At 42.6% G+C, this 17786-nt stretch overlaps 5 non-coding genes and 2 pseudogenes across 5 annotated transcripts; all 7 read left to right on the forward strand.

The window, feature by feature from the left end:
• The first annotated feature begins 6390 nt into the window (after positions 1 to 6390).
• Positions 6391 to 6503, forward strand: LOC148099101 (U5 spliceosomal RNA). Its single transcript, XR_015720489.1, has one exon. It is a non-coding gene; the product is annotated as a U5 spliceosomal RNA (small nuclear RNA).
• A 194-nt stretch (positions 6504 to 6697) lies between these two features.
• Positions 6698 to 6888, forward strand: LOC148099102 (U2 spliceosomal RNA). Its single transcript, XR_015720154.1, has one exon. It is a non-coding gene; the product is annotated as a U2 spliceosomal RNA (small nuclear RNA).
• A 229-nt stretch (positions 6889 to 7117) lies between these two features.
• LOC148099103 (U5 spliceosomal RNA) lies at positions 7118 to 7231 on the forward strand. The gene has a single exon (XR_015720455.1). It is a non-coding gene; the product is annotated as a U5 spliceosomal RNA (small nuclear RNA).
• A 193-nt stretch (positions 7232 to 7424) lies between these two features.
• On the forward strand, positions 7425 to 7583 carry LOC148099104 (U2 spliceosomal RNA; annotated as a pseudogene).
• A 4719-nt stretch (positions 7584 to 12302) lies between these two features.
• On the forward strand, positions 12303 to 12502 carry LOC148099105 (U2 spliceosomal RNA). The gene has a single exon (XR_015720251.1). It is a non-coding gene; the product is annotated as a U2 spliceosomal RNA (small nuclear RNA).
• A 229-nt stretch (positions 12503 to 12731) lies between these two features.
• LOC148099106 (U5 spliceosomal RNA) lies at positions 12732 to 12844 on the forward strand. Its single transcript, XR_015720400.1, has one exon. It is a non-coding gene; the product is annotated as a U5 spliceosomal RNA (small nuclear RNA).
• A 185-nt stretch (positions 12845 to 13029) lies between these two features.
• LOC148099107 (U2 spliceosomal RNA) lies at positions 13030 to 13209 on the forward strand (annotated as a pseudogene).
• Positions 13210 to 17786: the final 4577 nt, after the last annotated feature.

Raw genomic sequence — 17786 nt, forward strand, 5'->3', positions numbered from 1 at the left:
TGTACAAAGGCTGTTCAGCCTCGGGATTTACACTCGGCTCGACACGGATATGTGAAGAATGAAGGGACCCTGCAGCGAAACGGAGAGCTCAACCTCTGACTGAGTGCCTGTTTTCGCAGTCTGACCACCTGTGAAGGTAACGTGCTAACATGGCTAATGCTAGCATCACCGCACATAGCCCCATTATTTCAAGGTCATCTTAGTTTATGAAGGTTTTATGTCGCAGCTGTACGAGCTAGCTACGTGTTTTGTAAGCTGCTGTGCTCTTCACAAATAAAGCTGGAAGCAGATCAGACTAGTAGAACCAGCACTGAGCCCTGTTACATTTATACAGTGTTAGAGCAACGGCTGCAACCTACAGCCTTTAAACTAGCGATTAAAATGCTGACAGTAAGTAAGTAAGTAAGTAAGTAAGTAAACTTTATTTATATAGCACCTTTCACAGACATATGTCACAAAGTGCTTTACAAGGTAAAAACATAATACAGTCATAAAATACACCATGAAAACCCTGGTCTAATTAAAAGCTTTTTGAAATAAAAATGTCTTTAGCTGCTTTTTGAAGGTCTCCACTGAGTCCAAACCCCGTAGAAATAGGGGAAGTGCATTCCACAATCTGGGTGCAACAGCTTGGAAAGATCGGTCCCCTCGGGTTTTAAAACGAGTGTGGGGGACCACTAAAAGATTTTGGTTTGCTGACCTCAGGTTACGAGTGGAGGTATGTGTATGAATCAGATCAGCAATGTAGGGGGGTGCCTGTCTCTGTAATGCTCTAAAAGTTAAAACTAGAATTTTAAAATGGAACCTGAATCTGATTGGTAGCCAGTGCAGCGACTTTAACACAGGGGTCATATGAGCACCCTTGTTCGAGCGGGTCAGTAGCCTCGCTGCAGAGTTTTGAACAACCTGTAGGCGGGATAGCCCTTTCATGTTTAGACAAGTAAACAGGCTGTTACAGTAGTCAAGTCTTGTAGAGATAAAAGCATGTATTATCATCTCGAGTTCACTTGTTGACACGATGGATCTAAGTTTAGAAATGTTCCTCAGGTGAAAAAAGCAGGTTCTTACTGTCTGATTTAGATGTCCCTCCAAAGAAAAAGCTTCATCAAAAATGACACCCAAGTTTCTAAGGTTATGTTTCTGGGAGGAACCTAAGTCACCCAGTCGCCGTTTAATATCAGGTATTGCACTGCCTGGTGCAATAATCAAAGTTTCTGTTTTGTCTGGGTTTAGCTGTAAGCAGTTATTGTTCAACCATTGTTTAATGTTGGTTAAACAGTCAATCAGATTGGAGAGCTTATGAGCTTCAGCAGGCTTAAACGAATAATATAGCTGAATATCGTCAGCAAAAAGATGGTAAGATACTTCAGGAAACTGCTGTATTATCTGACTTAAAGGAAGACTGTATATTAAAAACAGAATAGGTCCCAGCACAGAGCCCTGAGGAACTCCACACAACAACTCTGTAGATTCCGACATGATCTGGTTTGCAGACACACTAAAACTCCTTTCAGATATATAAGATGAAAACCAGTCTAAAACAGAGCCAGACATCCCAACCAGGTCTCTCAGTCTGTTTATCAGGATGGTATGGTTGACTGTATCAAAGGCTGAGGTAAGGTCTAACAAGACTAGGACTGTGTATTCTCCGGAGTCTGCTGACATCATAATATCATTAGTTACTTTCAGTAGTGCTGTCTCAGTGGAATGCAATTTACGGAACCCAGATTGAAAACAGTCATGGATGTTATATTTCTCCAAGTATGCCGTAAGGTGGACAGCTACTGCCTTCTCAAGGAGTTTTGACATAAATGGGAGTTTGGAGATAGGTCTTAAATTTTGAAGTAGTGTTGGGTCCAGGTTGGGTTTTTTGAGCCTTGGTTCCACAATGGCATGTTTAAAAACGCTGGGGAACACCCCAGTCTGAAGAGAAACATTAAAAAGGTTCACAACCCAAGGACCAATGGTGTCAAAGGCATTAATAAAAAGCTTAGTGGGGATAATGTCTGAGGGGCTTGAGGATGGCTTCATTTTGTCAACCAGGGCTGCTATTTCCTCATATGTTACAGTTGTAAAAGTTGACCAGGAGTACAATGGGAGTGCCTGACTCGGAGAACAAGAAAGCTTTGGGGAAATTTTAGCATTGACGTCGTTAATCTTATCAACAAAAAATCGGAGGAGTTTATTACTATCTACTTTAGAGTGTACATCTAAAGGTACCACATCTGGGGAGACAATAGCACTAACTTTGTCAAAAAGAAACTTGGGATTTCTCTTGTTTTTTGTTATGAGCCTAGAAAAATATTCAGATCTAACAGTTTTCACTGTGTCATTTAAGGAGAGCATGAGATCTCGAAGATGGAGCCTGTGTACGTCAAGTTTGGTTTTCTTCCATAGTCGTTCTATTTTGCGGCATATTCTCCTTAAGTTTAAGATAGTCTCATTTATCCAAGGGCATGTCTTCTTTTGTAAAGCCGAGCTTGTTTTAATAGGTGCCACTTGATCCAAAATGGATGTGCATTCCCTATTAAAAGACTGAATAAGAACATTTACATCGTTTCCGGTAAAAAGTGGAGACCTGTCAAACATAATGGAGAACCTCTCAGCAGTAGTCTCAGTTATTATGCGTCTATGAGTTTTTAACTTCACAGGCGTCTGTTTAGAGCTAAAATTAAGTTCAACAAAGATACAATTATGGTCACTCAAATGTACATCCTCAGCAAACACATTGCCAATGTTAAGGCCCAAGGAAAAAACAAGGTCCAAGGTATGACCTTTTAAATGGGTTGGACCAGAGACATGTTGGACAAAGTTAAAAGACTCAGATATAGATAGAAGTTCAGCTGCAGAGTTAGATGAGGCATCATCAATATGAATGTTAAAATCCCCAAGAATTAAAACTTTCTCCAGCTTGATAATAGAAGATAAGAAGTCCATAAAATCCTTTAAGAACTCAGTAGCAGGGCCAGGAGGGCGATAGACTAAAACACAATAAAAGATGTTCGTAGAGCCCACCTTAATTGTTTGCGACTCAAAGGAAGAATAGTTTTCAGTTTGCATACCTCTGCAGATGAAACTGTCCTTAAAGACAACGGCAAGACCTCCACCACGGCGACCTAAACGGGGGGCGCCCAAGTAAGAGCAGTCTGCAGGACGCAGTTCGTTTAGGTGAACAAATTCGCCATCCCTCTGCCATGTTTCGGTGAGAAACAGAAAGTCCAGGCTTTTCCTTGTGAAGAGCTCATTCAGAGAGAAGGATTTGTTTGCGATGGAGCGGGCGTTCAAGAGCGCAATCCGATTAAAAGCTGGTAGCGCAGGTTTCCCATCAGCTTGTCGGAGTGGAATTGACAGCAAACACCGTGTCCGCACGCGAGGTCTCCAGCAGCGCCACGGAACCGGCGGGGCCAACCACCGGTTGTGCGATGCGGGCTGTGAGGGCGCAGTGGTGGGGGGATAATCGGCAAAATCCAGAGCATCAGATGGGTAGGATCCACGCTGTAGTGGCTGCAAGTACGTGTTTCCAATCAAATCCGGAAGGGTAACTGGTAGCAGAAACCGGGGACGCCTCCAGACGAGTCGGGAGATCTCCGATCTGTAGGCTCGTCTGATGTGTACCTGGATGCCGGCCCTACAGCCTCTTTTCCTCGATTTCTTCTTGGAATTGCTTAGGGCACGTTTCGCCGGTAGCAAGAAGTAATCCGGTGAGGTGGAAGATTGCACAAATGGTGGGGGGAAAGTTTTTCTATAACTGTCCCAGTCATCATAAAGACGTTACATAGACTCTTTGATGTGGAGCAAGGAAGAACGGTCGTAAATCACAGCAGCATAGCTCCATATATTAAACGTCAGGGCTGATATAAAAACATAACATACAATACAGCGTAGGCAGGTAGACGTCGAGCCGAACAAAGGCGCCATCTTCCTGTCACAGTCAGCTGTCAGGGTGTCAGCTGACTGTGGACTCGTCAGTCCAGATGTTACCACATTACTTTGTGATACTTAGAGTTAAAACAACTGAGACAGGCTGATTAAAATAACAGCTGTCAGTTCTCTCATTCCTTATATCAAGACTGGAGATCACACTACTGATTTCAGTTCATTTAATATGTGAGTGCAAAGATTCATTCTCAGCTGGACATAAATGATGATCAAAGGTTGTATATATGACGAATTCATCAAATCCCAGCCTCTAACACAGTGCACTGAATCTTAGCTTTGAATGTCCAGTATATTCTAATAAGTGCAATTTAAGCATTTACTGAATGTCATAGGTGGATTCACAGGTGGTAAGTTTAACACAGAAGGGAAACCCTTCTGACGGGAAGAGCAGTGGAGCAGCCAAGGGAAGTAGTAAATATAAACACAAGTTGCTAAAACTATAATTTATTTTTAAAGAAAGCGCTAAAATACTCTGGCCAGGCAGGAACATGAAGTTAAAAACATTAAAAGTAATTAAAACTATACAGCCAAAATGCAATGGCCTCAGCCATGAAGGTCAAGTCCCATAAAAGTCCAAATGGTGCAGAAACCAACAGGCTCATCGCCGTCCTGTCTGCCTCTTCATTCTGGTGCCAACTAAGAAAGGAGAGAGGGCCAGCGGCAGTCACCATTCTTAGATTCCACTGGAATGTGTGTGTGTGTGTATATATATATATATATATATACACACACACTCACACATGAATGAATCATTTAGCTTCAGCAGCATTTCTATTCATCTTATGAATTCCAGTCTAATGTCAATTCACTGTTTGAGTTTGGTCTTAAACTCCAGAGAATACCACCTGGTTCAACAATCTTTTTATCTTATTATTTGCAAAACGGTTTTCTTCTGAGAGATGCTCCTGAGGCTGAAATTGAGCCCAGAGAAACAACAACAAAGTTTGTCTGTGAAGGTTCTCAGTCATCCAGGTCATCATAGTCAAAGGAGCTTGCAAAGAAAAGCGTCTGGACTTCTTTAAGTTGCTTGAAGATGTTTCAACTCTCATCTGAGAAGCTTCTTCAGTTCTAAGGTCAAATGGTGGAGTTTCCTCCCACAGAGGGACAAAAGGACCCCCTGATGATCCCCTAATCGCCTGAGCCAAGGTGTGAAACTGGGTGTGGGTCCAAATCAGCCAGGGTTTCGGGTGAGCTCTTTGTGAAACCTGGCCCCACCTTATCATGCGAATTCCTGAGGTCAGATGGCCCAGGATGTGAGTGGGCGTTAAGGCGTCTGGGGAGGGAACTCAAAACTGTATTATAGATGGCAGACAGTTGGTGTCGTAAACCACCGCCTCTGTTCAAAGATGGTCGCTCACAGTAGACATAGATGGCTTCTTTCACTCCTCTTTCAAACCATCTGTCCTCTCTGTCCAAAATGTGAACATTGGCATCCTCAAAAGAGTGAACTTTGACCTTACTGCTGAGTCTTGTCCTTTGGAGGTGGCTTTTCTATGTTGTGCCATGTGCTTGTGAAGTGGCTGTTTGGTCACTGGAGAGACCAAACAGCCACTTCACAAGCGCATATATATACATACATATATATATATATATATATTTATATGTATGTAACTGTTTAACTTTCACTGAACCACAAAATTATGACTCTAGAGATAAAATCTCTTTTGCAAGAGTCTTGACCTCAGCATGCTGCTTACATGCTTTTTACCCTTTCAGGAAAAAGGCTAAAATGTCAAAACAAGTTTTCAGAGATAATAAAGAACTGCGTATGGGAAAGTGTACAAAACACTTTCCCACACGCAACATGTGTGTGAGAGAGAGAGTATCAGATTATAAAGTCAAAGAAAAAACAACTTTAACATGAAAACAGATTGCGGAGCATCCACACTTCTCAAATCAGTAGTAAATGGCCTGTATTTGTGTAGCGCTTTACTAGTCCTTAAGGACCCCAAAGCGCTTTACACATTCAGTTATCCACCCATTCACACACTGGTGATGACTGCTGGACACTGGTGCCACCGAACCCTCTGACCACCACTAGTAGGCAACGGGTGAAGTGTCTTGTCCAAGGACATAACCACCAAGCCTGTCGGAGCCGGGGCTCGAACCGGCAACCTTCCGGTTACAGGGAGCCGAATAAGGGGCTCGCTCCGTTCGCTCCACGCATTGACCCGGTATTGCAGCGCCTCCGGGAACGGTGCCCTCTTTGCTGACTTTGTGCAAAAGCAAGAAAGCCAAACAAAGTAAGGTCTGCCAAGCCAAGAGCCAGAAAGCAGCCTGAAGCCGCGAACGTGCTCCTCTCCAGTCACCCCTCTCCAATCACAGTCGAACTGTGGAGCAGAGAAGGCGGGGCCTAAGATCTGCCCCTTCAGCCAAGCAAACAGGGCCTACCGTGACGCCGGAAGCCGGGACGAGGAGTCACTGCGGCTTCCTGCGAGGCCAAAGAAACACACACTCTGGCTTCTCTTCAAAACGTACAAGTCTTTCGCCTTTTACTAAAGACTTCCGTGGAGAATGAGGCTAAGGAGTTGCACCTATTTTTGGCAGGGTCTGCCTTCTGGCTGGGCCCTCTCCTCGTTGTTCAAAAGAAGAAATATAAGAAAGCACGCAGTTCCAGGGAACTCTGCAGGCCTCTGAGCTACTGTGGTTGGGCGGAGATTTGAAGCGGAGCCCTCCCTGTGAGCCAAGTGAAAGAGCTCACCGTCACAAGCGAGAAGTGTCCCGAGAAGGCGGCTCAGCCAGGAACCTGCAGGAGGCCATCGCTTCTCGGCCTTTTGGCTAAGATCAAGTGTAGTATCTGTTCTTATCAGTTTAATATCTGATACTACCCCGATTAGGGGGCAACGTATTAAACGCATTTTTAGAACAGGGAGCCAAATAAGGGGCTAGCTCCGTTCGCTCCACGCATCGACCCGGTATTGCAGCGCCTCTGGGAACGGTGCCCCCTTTGCTGACTTTGTGCAAAAGCAAGAAAGCTAAACAAAGTAAGGTCTGCCAAGCCAAGAGCCAGAAAGCAGCCTGAAGCCGCGAACGTGCTCCTCTCCAGTCACAGTCGAACTCTGGAGCAGAGAAGGCGGGGCCTAAGATCTGCCCCTTCAGCCAAGCAAACAGGGCCTACCGTGACGCCGGAAGCCGGGACGAGGAGTCACTGCGGCTTCCTGCGAGGCCAAAGAAACACACACTCTGGCTTCTCTTCAAAACGTACAAGTCTTTCGCCTTTTACTAAAGACTTCCGTGGAGAATGAGGCTAAGGAGTTGCACCTATTTTTGGCAGGGTCTGCCTTCTGGCTCGGCCCTCTCCTCGTTGTTCAAAAGAAGAAATAGAAGAAAGCACGCAGTTCCAGGGAGCTCTGCAGGCCTCTGAGCTACTGTGGTTGAGCGGAGATTTGAAGCGGAGTCCTCCCTGTGAGCCAAGTGAAAGAGCGCACCGTCACAAGCGAGAAGTGTCCCGAGAAGGCGGCTCAGCCAGGAACCTGCAGGAGGCCATCGCTTCTCGGCCTTTTGGCTAAGATCAAGTGTAGTATCTGTTCTTATCAGTAAGAAACACAATGGCGACTTGGTCGGCCAGCTCTACGCAGACTGACAGAAGAGATGGCACGAGGAACATCTTAAAATTTGCTCTAAAAGACAAAGATGCAGCTTTCCAGGATCGAATAACGTTTGGGAGGAGGATTTTGTTCGATGCTTTGCAGATCCAGCCCGAGGAGATCTACTGCTTGCAACAGAGTATAATCAACAAGTACTACGATGTGACGCTAACTACGAAAGACACAGCGGAAGAAGCTAGGAGAAAATCTCATCTGACGTCAAATGAAGAACTAAAAAGGTACATGGTCACCCCTTTATATAGAAGTGACTATATTGTCCTAACTGTACACATGTATAACCCATGGGTTTCAGAAGAGACTATAAGATGTTTTTTGGGAAGACACGTAAAGGTCTTACCTGGAGTAAGAATAATAAAAGATGGTCTGGGCTTGTGGACCGGCAAAAGTAAATTCCGCGTCAAAATGGAGGAAGACCCGAATAGTGAAGACGGCTATCGACATCCTCCTGCAGTTTTTTCTATCGGGGCGGACAGAGGTTTCCTCATCTACGCGGGCCAACCTCTGGTTTGCAGAAGATGTGGTGGCAAAGGCCATGAAGACGCTCATTGCAATCAGGTGAGATGCCGAAATTGCAATGAAACGGGACACAGCACAAGAGACTGCACTGTACAAAAGAGATGTCATTTATGTGAGTCAGAGGAGCACATGGCAAGAGATTGCACAAAGCCCAGGTCATACGCTGCAGTAGTGGTGGGGCCGGTGGGCCAAGAGAAGGAAACTGGACATGACAAATTAGGAACACCTTTGTTAATGCTGGAGACTCCTGCAGGTGAAAGAAATGAGGCTGACGAGGAAGAAGAAGTTGCTGAGAGAATGATAGAGGTTCCTTTGTTAGATACAGAGGACAGGAATAAGGAAGGATCCTTCGCTACGAGTGAGGACATGACGGAGCAACCGTGGAGAGAGGTTAGGAAAGCAGGAAGGAAGAAGGCGAAAAGAAGGAAAAGGCAGGTTTCGGCCACTCCGCCAGAAGATAGCAATGAGGAAAAATTGGAGACTGCGCCTTTCGGTGTGGAGGGAGAAAGGTGTGCTCCAAAAGGAACTCAAACGGAGTGTACCCACACTCCTTTGAGCACCACGATAAGTGAAAATGATTCCGACGATGGGAGTGAAAATGAAAGTAACGTTGAAAGTTCTCTGATACGAACATTATTTTCTCAGGAAAGTTTGGGGAAGTAGCCCCTACCATTAAATGGATAAGATGAAATTATTATTATATTTTTTGCCCTTAGTGCTTTGTTTTCTTTTTTTTTTATGGTATGGGAAAACTACGGTTAATCACCCTGAATGTTAGGGGGCTAAAAAGTGCCCGGAAGAGAAAAATTGTTTATGAATTTTTGTTGAGATATAATTTCGATGTTTGTTTGGTTCAGGAAGCTCATCTGAGAGATGAGAGGGATGTTGCTTTGTTTACTGAGGAATGGAGGGGAGGGGAAGCTACTTGGAGCATTGGGGGGGTACATGGGACTGGAGTTGGGGTGTTATGTGGGAATAAGGATGTTCGGATAATTGAGAGCTTTAATGTAATACAAGGAAGGGTAATGGTGGTGGATATAGATAAAAATGGGACTCAATGTCGGATAATAAATGTATATGCACAGGTGGAGCACGGGCTACGTAAGGACCTTTTCCAAAAAATGGATACTTGTTTTTTGACTAGGAAAGATATTATTGTGGGAGGGGATTTTAATTGCTCTTTGGAAAGGGAAAAGTTTTCCCTCCCCTTTAGGACCTTCATTAAGAAATATGGATTAATTGACGTAATGGGGAAGTTACTGGGAAAGCAAGTGGGGTATACTTGGAAGAACACAAGGGGGGTGAAGAGTAGGTTAGATTACATTTTAGTAGGAAAAAAGTGCAAAATAATAGAGGGAAAAACAATACCGGCCCTCTTCACAGACCATCAAGCAGTTGATGTGGAGCTCGAGATAGTAGGGCCAGACTTTGGAAAAGGGTATTGGAAGTTTAACAACGACGTCCTCGCAGAGAAAGCCTATAGGGAAGGTTTCATGAAAATCTTCCCGATATGGGCCGAGATGAAAAGCTTATACAGTAACAACGTGGTTTGGTGGGAGGACATAAAGAAAAAAATCAAAAAGTTTACAATCGAATATTGTACAGAGAGGTCAAAAGTTCAAAAGAAAGAGTTTGACACAATACAAAAAGAAATAGAAAAGATCTATGTTATGGAAAATAGGGGAAGGGGAATTAAAAAGGAAGGGTACTTGGAAAATTTAAAAATGAGACAGGAGGAATTACTTGAGAGGAAAGCGAGGGCCGTAATATATAAATTAAAACAGGAAGAGTATGAGGAGGACGAGAAGTGCTCCTCCTACTTTTTTAGCAAAATGAAGACTAGGGATAAGAGGGGGGTTATAACGGAACTGGAGAGGGATGGAAAGGTGATAAGGGGGAAAGATGATTTGTTAAGAACGGCGGAAGAATATTATGGAAAATTGTTTACAAAGGAGAGCTTGGATGAGGGGAAGGGGGAGGTTTTTATAAGATCGCTAAGGAGAAGGCTACCCGAAGAAGAAAATGGAAAGCTGGGGGGGGAATTGACAGTAGGGGAGGTGTATAATGTGGTAACGGCAATGAAGGCCAATAAGGTGCCCGGCATAGATGGCCTAACAAAAGAATTTTACGTGGCGTTTTGGGATATGGTGGGGATCCACCTTTTGGAGGTTTTTAAGGAAATCATGGAGAGAGGAGAGATGCCGGAAAGCATGAAAACGGGAGTGGTGACTATTCTGTTTAAGAAAGGAAACCCGAACCAACTAGACAATTACAGGCCACTAACTATGCTGTGCGTGGACTATAAAATACTGAGTAAGGTTCTGGCGAATAGGCTAGCAGGAGTCATGTCACACATAGTGGAAATGGACCAAACTTGTGGGGTACAGGGGAGGCAAATCACATGGAACTTACATCTACACAGGGATGTACTCACATATGTAAAGGAGAGAAACATTGCTGCAATATGTGTTAGCCTAGATCAGCAGAAAGCTTTTGATAGAGTAGACCACGCTTTTTTGTGGAAGGTTATGGAGGGGCTGGGTCTAGGAGGAGCCATTACAAAATGGGTAAAGGTTTTATATAAGGGCATAAATTCAAAAATCAAAATTAATGGGCATTTAACGGATAAAGTGCAACAAACAAGAGGATTGCGGCAAGGGTGCCCGCTCTCTGTGGTGCTGTTTGTTTTATACGCAGAACCTCTTGCTTGTGCAATAAGGGGGAGCCACATTGTTAAAGGGATAACGTTGCCCCGGGGCGAGAGCTTAAAAATATCACAATACGCGGATGACACGATATTATATTTGGCAGACGATGAAAGCTTAAAGGGAGTGATAGACATTCTATATGATTATGAAAAAGCAACTGGATCGAGAATAAACAAGGAGAAGACTAGGTACAAATACCTTGGGAAGTGGGAGGGGAGGAAGGACAAAATCTGTGATTATATGTTGTGCGAAGGCTCTATGGACGTATTAGGAATTTCTTTTGGGAATGGGGAGGGGGATGCATTGTGTAATTGGAAAAAGAAGATGACTGTAGTCGAAAAAAACCTGGGATTATGGAAGACAAGAAAACTTTCAGTTTCAGGGAGAGTGTTGGTTGTAAAGGCCGATGTATTGCCAAAGTTGCTACATTTGGCCTACGTCTTTCCAATGCCGCAGAAGTATAGAGCTCAACTAATGAGGGGAATATTTAATTTTATATGGGGGGGCTATGAATATGTGAAAAGGGCGCTAATGCATCAGGAAATAGCAGATGGTGGGAGGGATGTGCCAAACGTTCCTCTGAAGCTGGATGCAATTTTCTATAGCAATGTATGTACACTCCTGAAAAAGACATATATACACAAATGCCAAATCCTCTTATGGTTTTGGCTGTCTATACCATACCGGTTTCTAATAGGGTGGGATAATAAAGGCCCTAAAGCTGAGACTAGGCCGGAGTACTTCCAGCGAATGGTAAAGTGGGGGAGGAGATATACGGAATGTAAAGATGAGGATACAGTGATAAATCATAAGTTACTATATAGGAAACTGGTACAGAAACTCAATGTCAATCCAGTAATGGTGAGCTCTGAAGTGTGGGTACGGGCCCAGGACAAGAGTTTTAAGAACGGGCTTAAAGATTTTAATTGGTTGCACTTGCATAGAAGGCTACCAGTCAGGGTCACAATGTATGCCCACAATTTGGGGAAGCAAAAAGTCTGTCCAAGGAAAAACTGTATGGAAGATGAAACAATTGAACATGTATTATGGGGATGTGAATATGCAAAAAAGGTGTGGGATGGGGTGAAAGAGAGTTATAAGTGTTTGGAGAATGTGACATATGATGAAATCACTTCGTTTGGGGTTAAAGGAGTGGGAAAAGAACAAAACAAAATAATTTGTATGCTGATATCAATTGTAAAACTTAAACTATGGAAAGAAAGGCAGGGACATATAACTGGAGTGTATAAATGGGGAGAGATAGGAACAGTTAAGGCAATAGAGAAAGAATTTTAAAGTATATACTGGCATGAATTAGAAAAGTGGGGAAGTGATACAATTAAGGATAGGTGGAAAATCATCTTTTTAAATCCACCAAAAAAAAAGGTGGTAAGTGATAAGGAGCGAGATAATAGAAACAAGATTGTTTCTTTGGTTTCTGGTCTTTCATTTTTTGGAATTTTCTTGTTGATCAACTTCTCTTTTCTTTCTGTAGCATGTTTATTTAGGTGTAAAGAAATGAAGGTATGACATTGATTTGGAAAGTAATGCGTTAAGATGTATGAGAAATGTGAAATGTAAATGTAAAGGATGGAAATGTCTGATATGCCCCCGATTCGGGGGCAACGTATTAAACGCATTTTTAGAACAGGGAGCCGAATAAGGGGCTCGCTCCGTTCGCTCCACGCATCGACCCGGTATTGCAGCGCCTCCGGGAACAGTGCCCCCTTTGCTGACTTTGTGCAAAAGCAAGAAAGCCACACAAAGTAAGGTCTGCCAAGCCAAGAGCCAGAAAGCAGCCTGAAGCCGCGAACGTGCTCCTCTCCAGTCAGAGTCAAACTCTGGAGCAGAGAAGGCGGGGCCTAAGATCTGCCCCTTCAGCCAAGCAAACAGGGCCTACCGTGACGCCGGAAGCCGGGACGAGGAGTCACTGCGGCTTCCTGCGAGGCCAAAGAAGCACACACTCTGACTTCTCTTCAAAACGTACAAGTCTTTCGCCTTTTACTAAAGACTTCCGTGGAGAGTGAGGCTAAGGAGTTGCACCTATTTTTGGCAAGGTCTGCCGTCTGGCTGGGTCCTCTTCTCGTTGTTCAATAGAAGAAAGCGCGCAGTTCCAGAGAGCTCCGCAGGCCTCTGAGCTACTGTGGGTGGGCGGAGATGTGAAGCGTAGCCCTCCCTGTGAGCCAAGTGAAAGAGCGCACCGTCACAAGCGAGAAGTGTCCCGAGAAGGCGGCTCAGCCAGGAACCTGCAGGAGGCCATCGCTTCTCGGCCTTTTGGCTAAGATCAAGTGTAGTATCTTTTCTTATCAGTTTAATATCTGATACGCCCCCGATTTGCGAGTAACGTTTTAAAAGTAACTACTGAATATTATGACAGTTATTTATGTGCGAATGTTTAATAATGAAGGACATTAAAACATTACTGTTGGCCACATGTCGGCAAAGTTATGTGACATTAGTGATGTTTGTACTTTCAGCGTTAACTTGGTTTTAAAGCCTTTACTTTAAAAAAAAAAATATATATATATATATATATAGTTTAATAGTCGACCTTAATCTTACAGAGAATGTGATGATTTGATGGATAATTAAAGTCAGTCATATATCCACAAACACAACAAGCTCAAAGTCAGTGATGCTGCTCGGTTTGCAGTCTTGAATATCACGGCACAAGCAGGATTCACTGCACTGTTAATGTTAGCTATGTTATATTGCTGCCTCTGTTCGTTGGTGTCGAGCCAAACGGACTTTGACGTGTGTTTGAACGAGCTGACGGTTAGGGTGCCTGGGTTGTTGACCCGGAGTTTTGAGTTTATTATATTATTGAAATAGATTTTGATATTATTTATCATTTCTAGTCTTTGGTTTCTTTGTTAGAGTTCTGTCTTATGGTTTATGTCTCTGTGTTATGTTTCCTGTTTTACTTTAAAAGTCTGTGTCTCATGTTAATGCGTCTGGTTTTGCTTCCTTTGTCTCGACAGCCCTGATTTGTCCCAGCTGTGTTTCCCTCCTGTCTCTCAATCCCTGATTGCTGTGTATATTAGCCCTGTCTTCTCTTTGATCTGTCTCGCGATCTCCCTTATCTACCCTCATTCATGCTGTGTGTTCTGCCTGCCTGCGTTTATTGTTTGTATTTTGGAAGTTTGTTACTTTGAGTTCAGCATTAAAGCTGTTTGAGTTCACGTTTGTCTCCGGAGTCTGCACTTTGGGTCCTTTTCCTGCCTGCACACAGCCGTTTCATAACAGACGGTTCACTCGTTAAGCTGAAAGAAAGATGCTTTAATCACAGGAGTCACACATGTGTCCACTGTACCATCTGGGAACTCTTCTTGTTTAGCACTCGTAATAACACAAACACTAAATCCTCCTTCTCTTGTGCTGTTTTTATGAAACCAGTTTGGTCAGGATGAATTAAGAGGGGGGTTATTTTCTCCAGTCTCTTTGAAAGAGCTTTGCAGATTATTTTAAGGTCTACATTTATAAGGGATATTGGATGATAGCTTGAGGGATATACAGGGTCTTTGCCTGGTTTTAGCAGGAGATTAATGTTTGCAGAATTCATATTTGATGGAAGTCTTCCCTTTTCTTTGATTTCCAACAACATTCTGTAAAAAACTGATGCTAGAATCGTCCAGAATTCTTTGTAGAATTCTGCAGGAAAGCCGTCTGGACCTGGAGCCTTATTATTGGGCATGCTTATCAGGGCTTCCTGGAGTTCACCTGATGTCAGTGGCGAATCCAGTGCCATTACTTGAGTGTCTAATAATTTTGGAAGAGTTATGTTGTCTAAAAACTGATCAATTTCCTTTTTAGATGGGTTTATTTGTGGTGAACACAATCTTTTATAGAAATCCCTGAAAATGTTGTTTATTTGTTTCGGGTCATATACTGTGTTCCCAGATGAATCCTGAACAGCACATATAGTTGTTTTTTCTTTATTTATTTTTAGCTAGGTTGCTAGAAATTGACCGGATTTATTACCATGTTCATAATTTTGTAAGCGTAGTAGACATCTTTTTCTCAATCTTGCCCCTTTCATATAAGTGTGCAGGGAAGACCCAAGGTTAGAGAGCTGATAACAAACTCTGTGTGACAGTTTATCCTGATTACAAACGTTAGGGTAAGTTAATCCAGATGATGGAAAGATGGCCCGGGTCTGCTGATGAGCACTGTCTGCTCTAACACTGACTATGATTGTGTTTCCTGGAGTCCCGTCAGTCCTGTAAATCAGCGTCCCCAACCTTTTTTGTGCAATGGACCGGTTTATGTATGCAATATTCTCATGGACCTGCCTTTAAGGTGTCGAGGATAAATACAACAAAATAAAACCAGTACTGCTGCCAAAAAAAGAAGAGTTATTCAAAACCCCTGAAGAGCATCAATTTCACACCCGACCTCAACTCTCGTGGTCTGGTTCCAAATGATTTACGGACCGGTGCCAGTCCGTGGCCCGGGGGTTGGGGACCGCTGTTGTAAATAAAAGAAACCCCTGCTTGGACGCTGTGCAGAGCAGCGGGACCACACATTGTCACTTAATGTTTCTCATCATATTAATATTTATTTGTAAAATTGTAAATTTTAGTTTTAATGTTCATCAAATAAAATTACATTATTGAATACTACGTGCTACGCAATAATAGTAATAATATTAACTGTAATAATCGTAATGGCAGTTGTTGTTGTCATCATCATGCTGTTAATATCATGACTTTTTAAATTCATAGTTTTCCATTAAAACATTTTTAATTCATTAAAATGAAATATTTAAAAAAAACCTAAACTTTAAACTCGACCACCAACAAAAATTGAATAATAAAATTAATAAATGATAACCATGTGCAGCTTCTCTCGTCTTCCATTTTTCCATGATATGTTTCACTCTACATGTTAAAGTGTGTTGGCTGCATATTAAGTTCAAAACACTGATTATTCATTTGAAGTCAAAGTTTAGGAGCTCTGATCCAGTTGACTGATATACTCTGCTTTAAATCCTGCACTGAAATAGGAGGATTGTGTGTTTATTAAAATTAAAAATCATCATGGAGTCATTGACAGAAGAGCATCAACGTTCAGCCTGTTAAGCACTTTGAATCACCTTGTTGTTGAATTGTGCTATACAAATAAACTTGCCTTGCCTTGCCTTGTTAAATTAGATTTAGATATTTTTATTTCAGAAATGATTCCTAACAAAAATGGAGAATATAAAAACACAATCAAAGCAGTAAAGTCCATATTATGAAGTGTTTGCTGTATCAGACAATCATGTTTATTTACAACAATGAAAACAATATAGTGCAGATGAACATGGTGCTGTAATGAATCTGCTCTTAAACACAATAACAAAATACATTTTCCAAGAGAGATGATAATGATTCTCATCAGAGTGAAAAACGAATACATTTACAACTGGTTTCTAACATTTATTATAGATCGAACTGATCACTGATAGAAACAGAAGAATATTCAAAATGATACTCTGAGAGATACATGACTGATAATAATAATAAATGCTGATGAGCATATTAAGTGTGTGTCTGAGCTGAAAGCTGCTCTCCTCTCCTGGTTTTCTGTATCACACAGACCACAACAACACAAAGCATCACCTGCAGACTGCTGAGCAGTATCCACCTGACTCTGTAGAAGGTCGAGTAAACCCCAAAGGGCTCTCTGTAGATCAGAACTGTTTTTTCTCCTGACACACACTCATACTCTGACTTTAAAACTGTACACACATACTCTCCTGCATCTTCCAGTGAGACATTAGAGATTATCAGGCTGCCATAGGAACAAGTGATTCTATTGTCATTGCAGAACTCATCATCGTACACAATTTTACCTTCTGTTTGAATCGACTTAATGAACCAAACGGATGGAAATCCAGCTGTACATCTCATAGTGACTTCATCTCCCTCTGAGAAAACCTTTACTGCAGGTGGACCAAATTTAGGGCACACCAAAAGCCTGTACACATGTTTGACTGTTTCACCTACACAGTAGTAGATACCTGAATCATTTAACATTAGTGATGGAAGTACCAGTGAGAGGTTTCGACCAATTTCTTGATCAATATTGTAGGAAATTGCTTCCTTTATCCAAACTGGGGGCTGGTCATGAATGGGGTCCATGAAGGGACACTCCAGCACAGCTGTGTCTCCCTCTGAAGCATAACGTAGCGTTGGTTGTTTGATCAAACGTACAGAGTAAGTGCTCACACACTACTGTTGGTTCATCACCAGGCAGTAAACAGTTTGTTGTTCATTGAAGACATGAAGAAGTGATGTGTTTTTCACTTCCAGGAAACTTTCTTGGACTTTATTCACCTTCAATATTGTTCTGTCTTCTAAACTACTCGGCCCGGCTTGTTGCCACTCCCCGTAATGTCTGATCCAACGCACCGTCAGATTCTCACCTGCTCCTTTACATTGTACGTCTTCAGTGGCATCAGGACTTGTGAAACTCCCGCCTTGGCCCCCAAGGTCAGCAGCATCTTCCTCTGTATCATGTTCATCGCTTGCAAATGTGACATAAAGCATCTCACAGCTTTCTGCAAACTTGGGTCTCTTGAACTGACGCAAAGCAGTCGACCACACACTGGCTCGACTGACTCTAAGAAGACCTTCAATTTCAAGAAGACCTATATAAAAAGGGACAATGACAAACAGATCTTGGGGAAAAATGGAAATTTGCTGTACATTTAACTCAAGTGCACAGAGTTACAACAGATAATTATGTTGTGATAGCCCATATTGAATTAGTCAGAAATTAGCAATTACCTTTGTAATTGTGTAACTTCAAAAACATGATGCAAGTAAAAATGCAAATAAGATATTCAATAATCAGAGGTTACTCTCAAATCTTACCTTGAAATATGAACTTCACTCTGTCTATCAGAGTCTTCTAGGAGGCTACGCTAAATTGCCTCTTCAAGAGCTTCATCTTCCTCCAGAAAAATAGGGCTACAAGAGATATTAGAAATCATAAAACATGTCAGCCTTGAAGAATTTCTCACACTACA

This window comes from Neolamprologus brichardi, chromosome 14 (assembly GCF_056152115.1).
Source record: "Neolamprologus brichardi isolate AB-2024 chromosome 14, ASM5615211v1, whole genome shotgun sequence".
Taxonomy (NCBI): Eukaryota; Metazoa; Chordata; class Actinopteri; order Cichliformes; family Cichlidae; genus Neolamprologus; species Neolamprologus brichardi.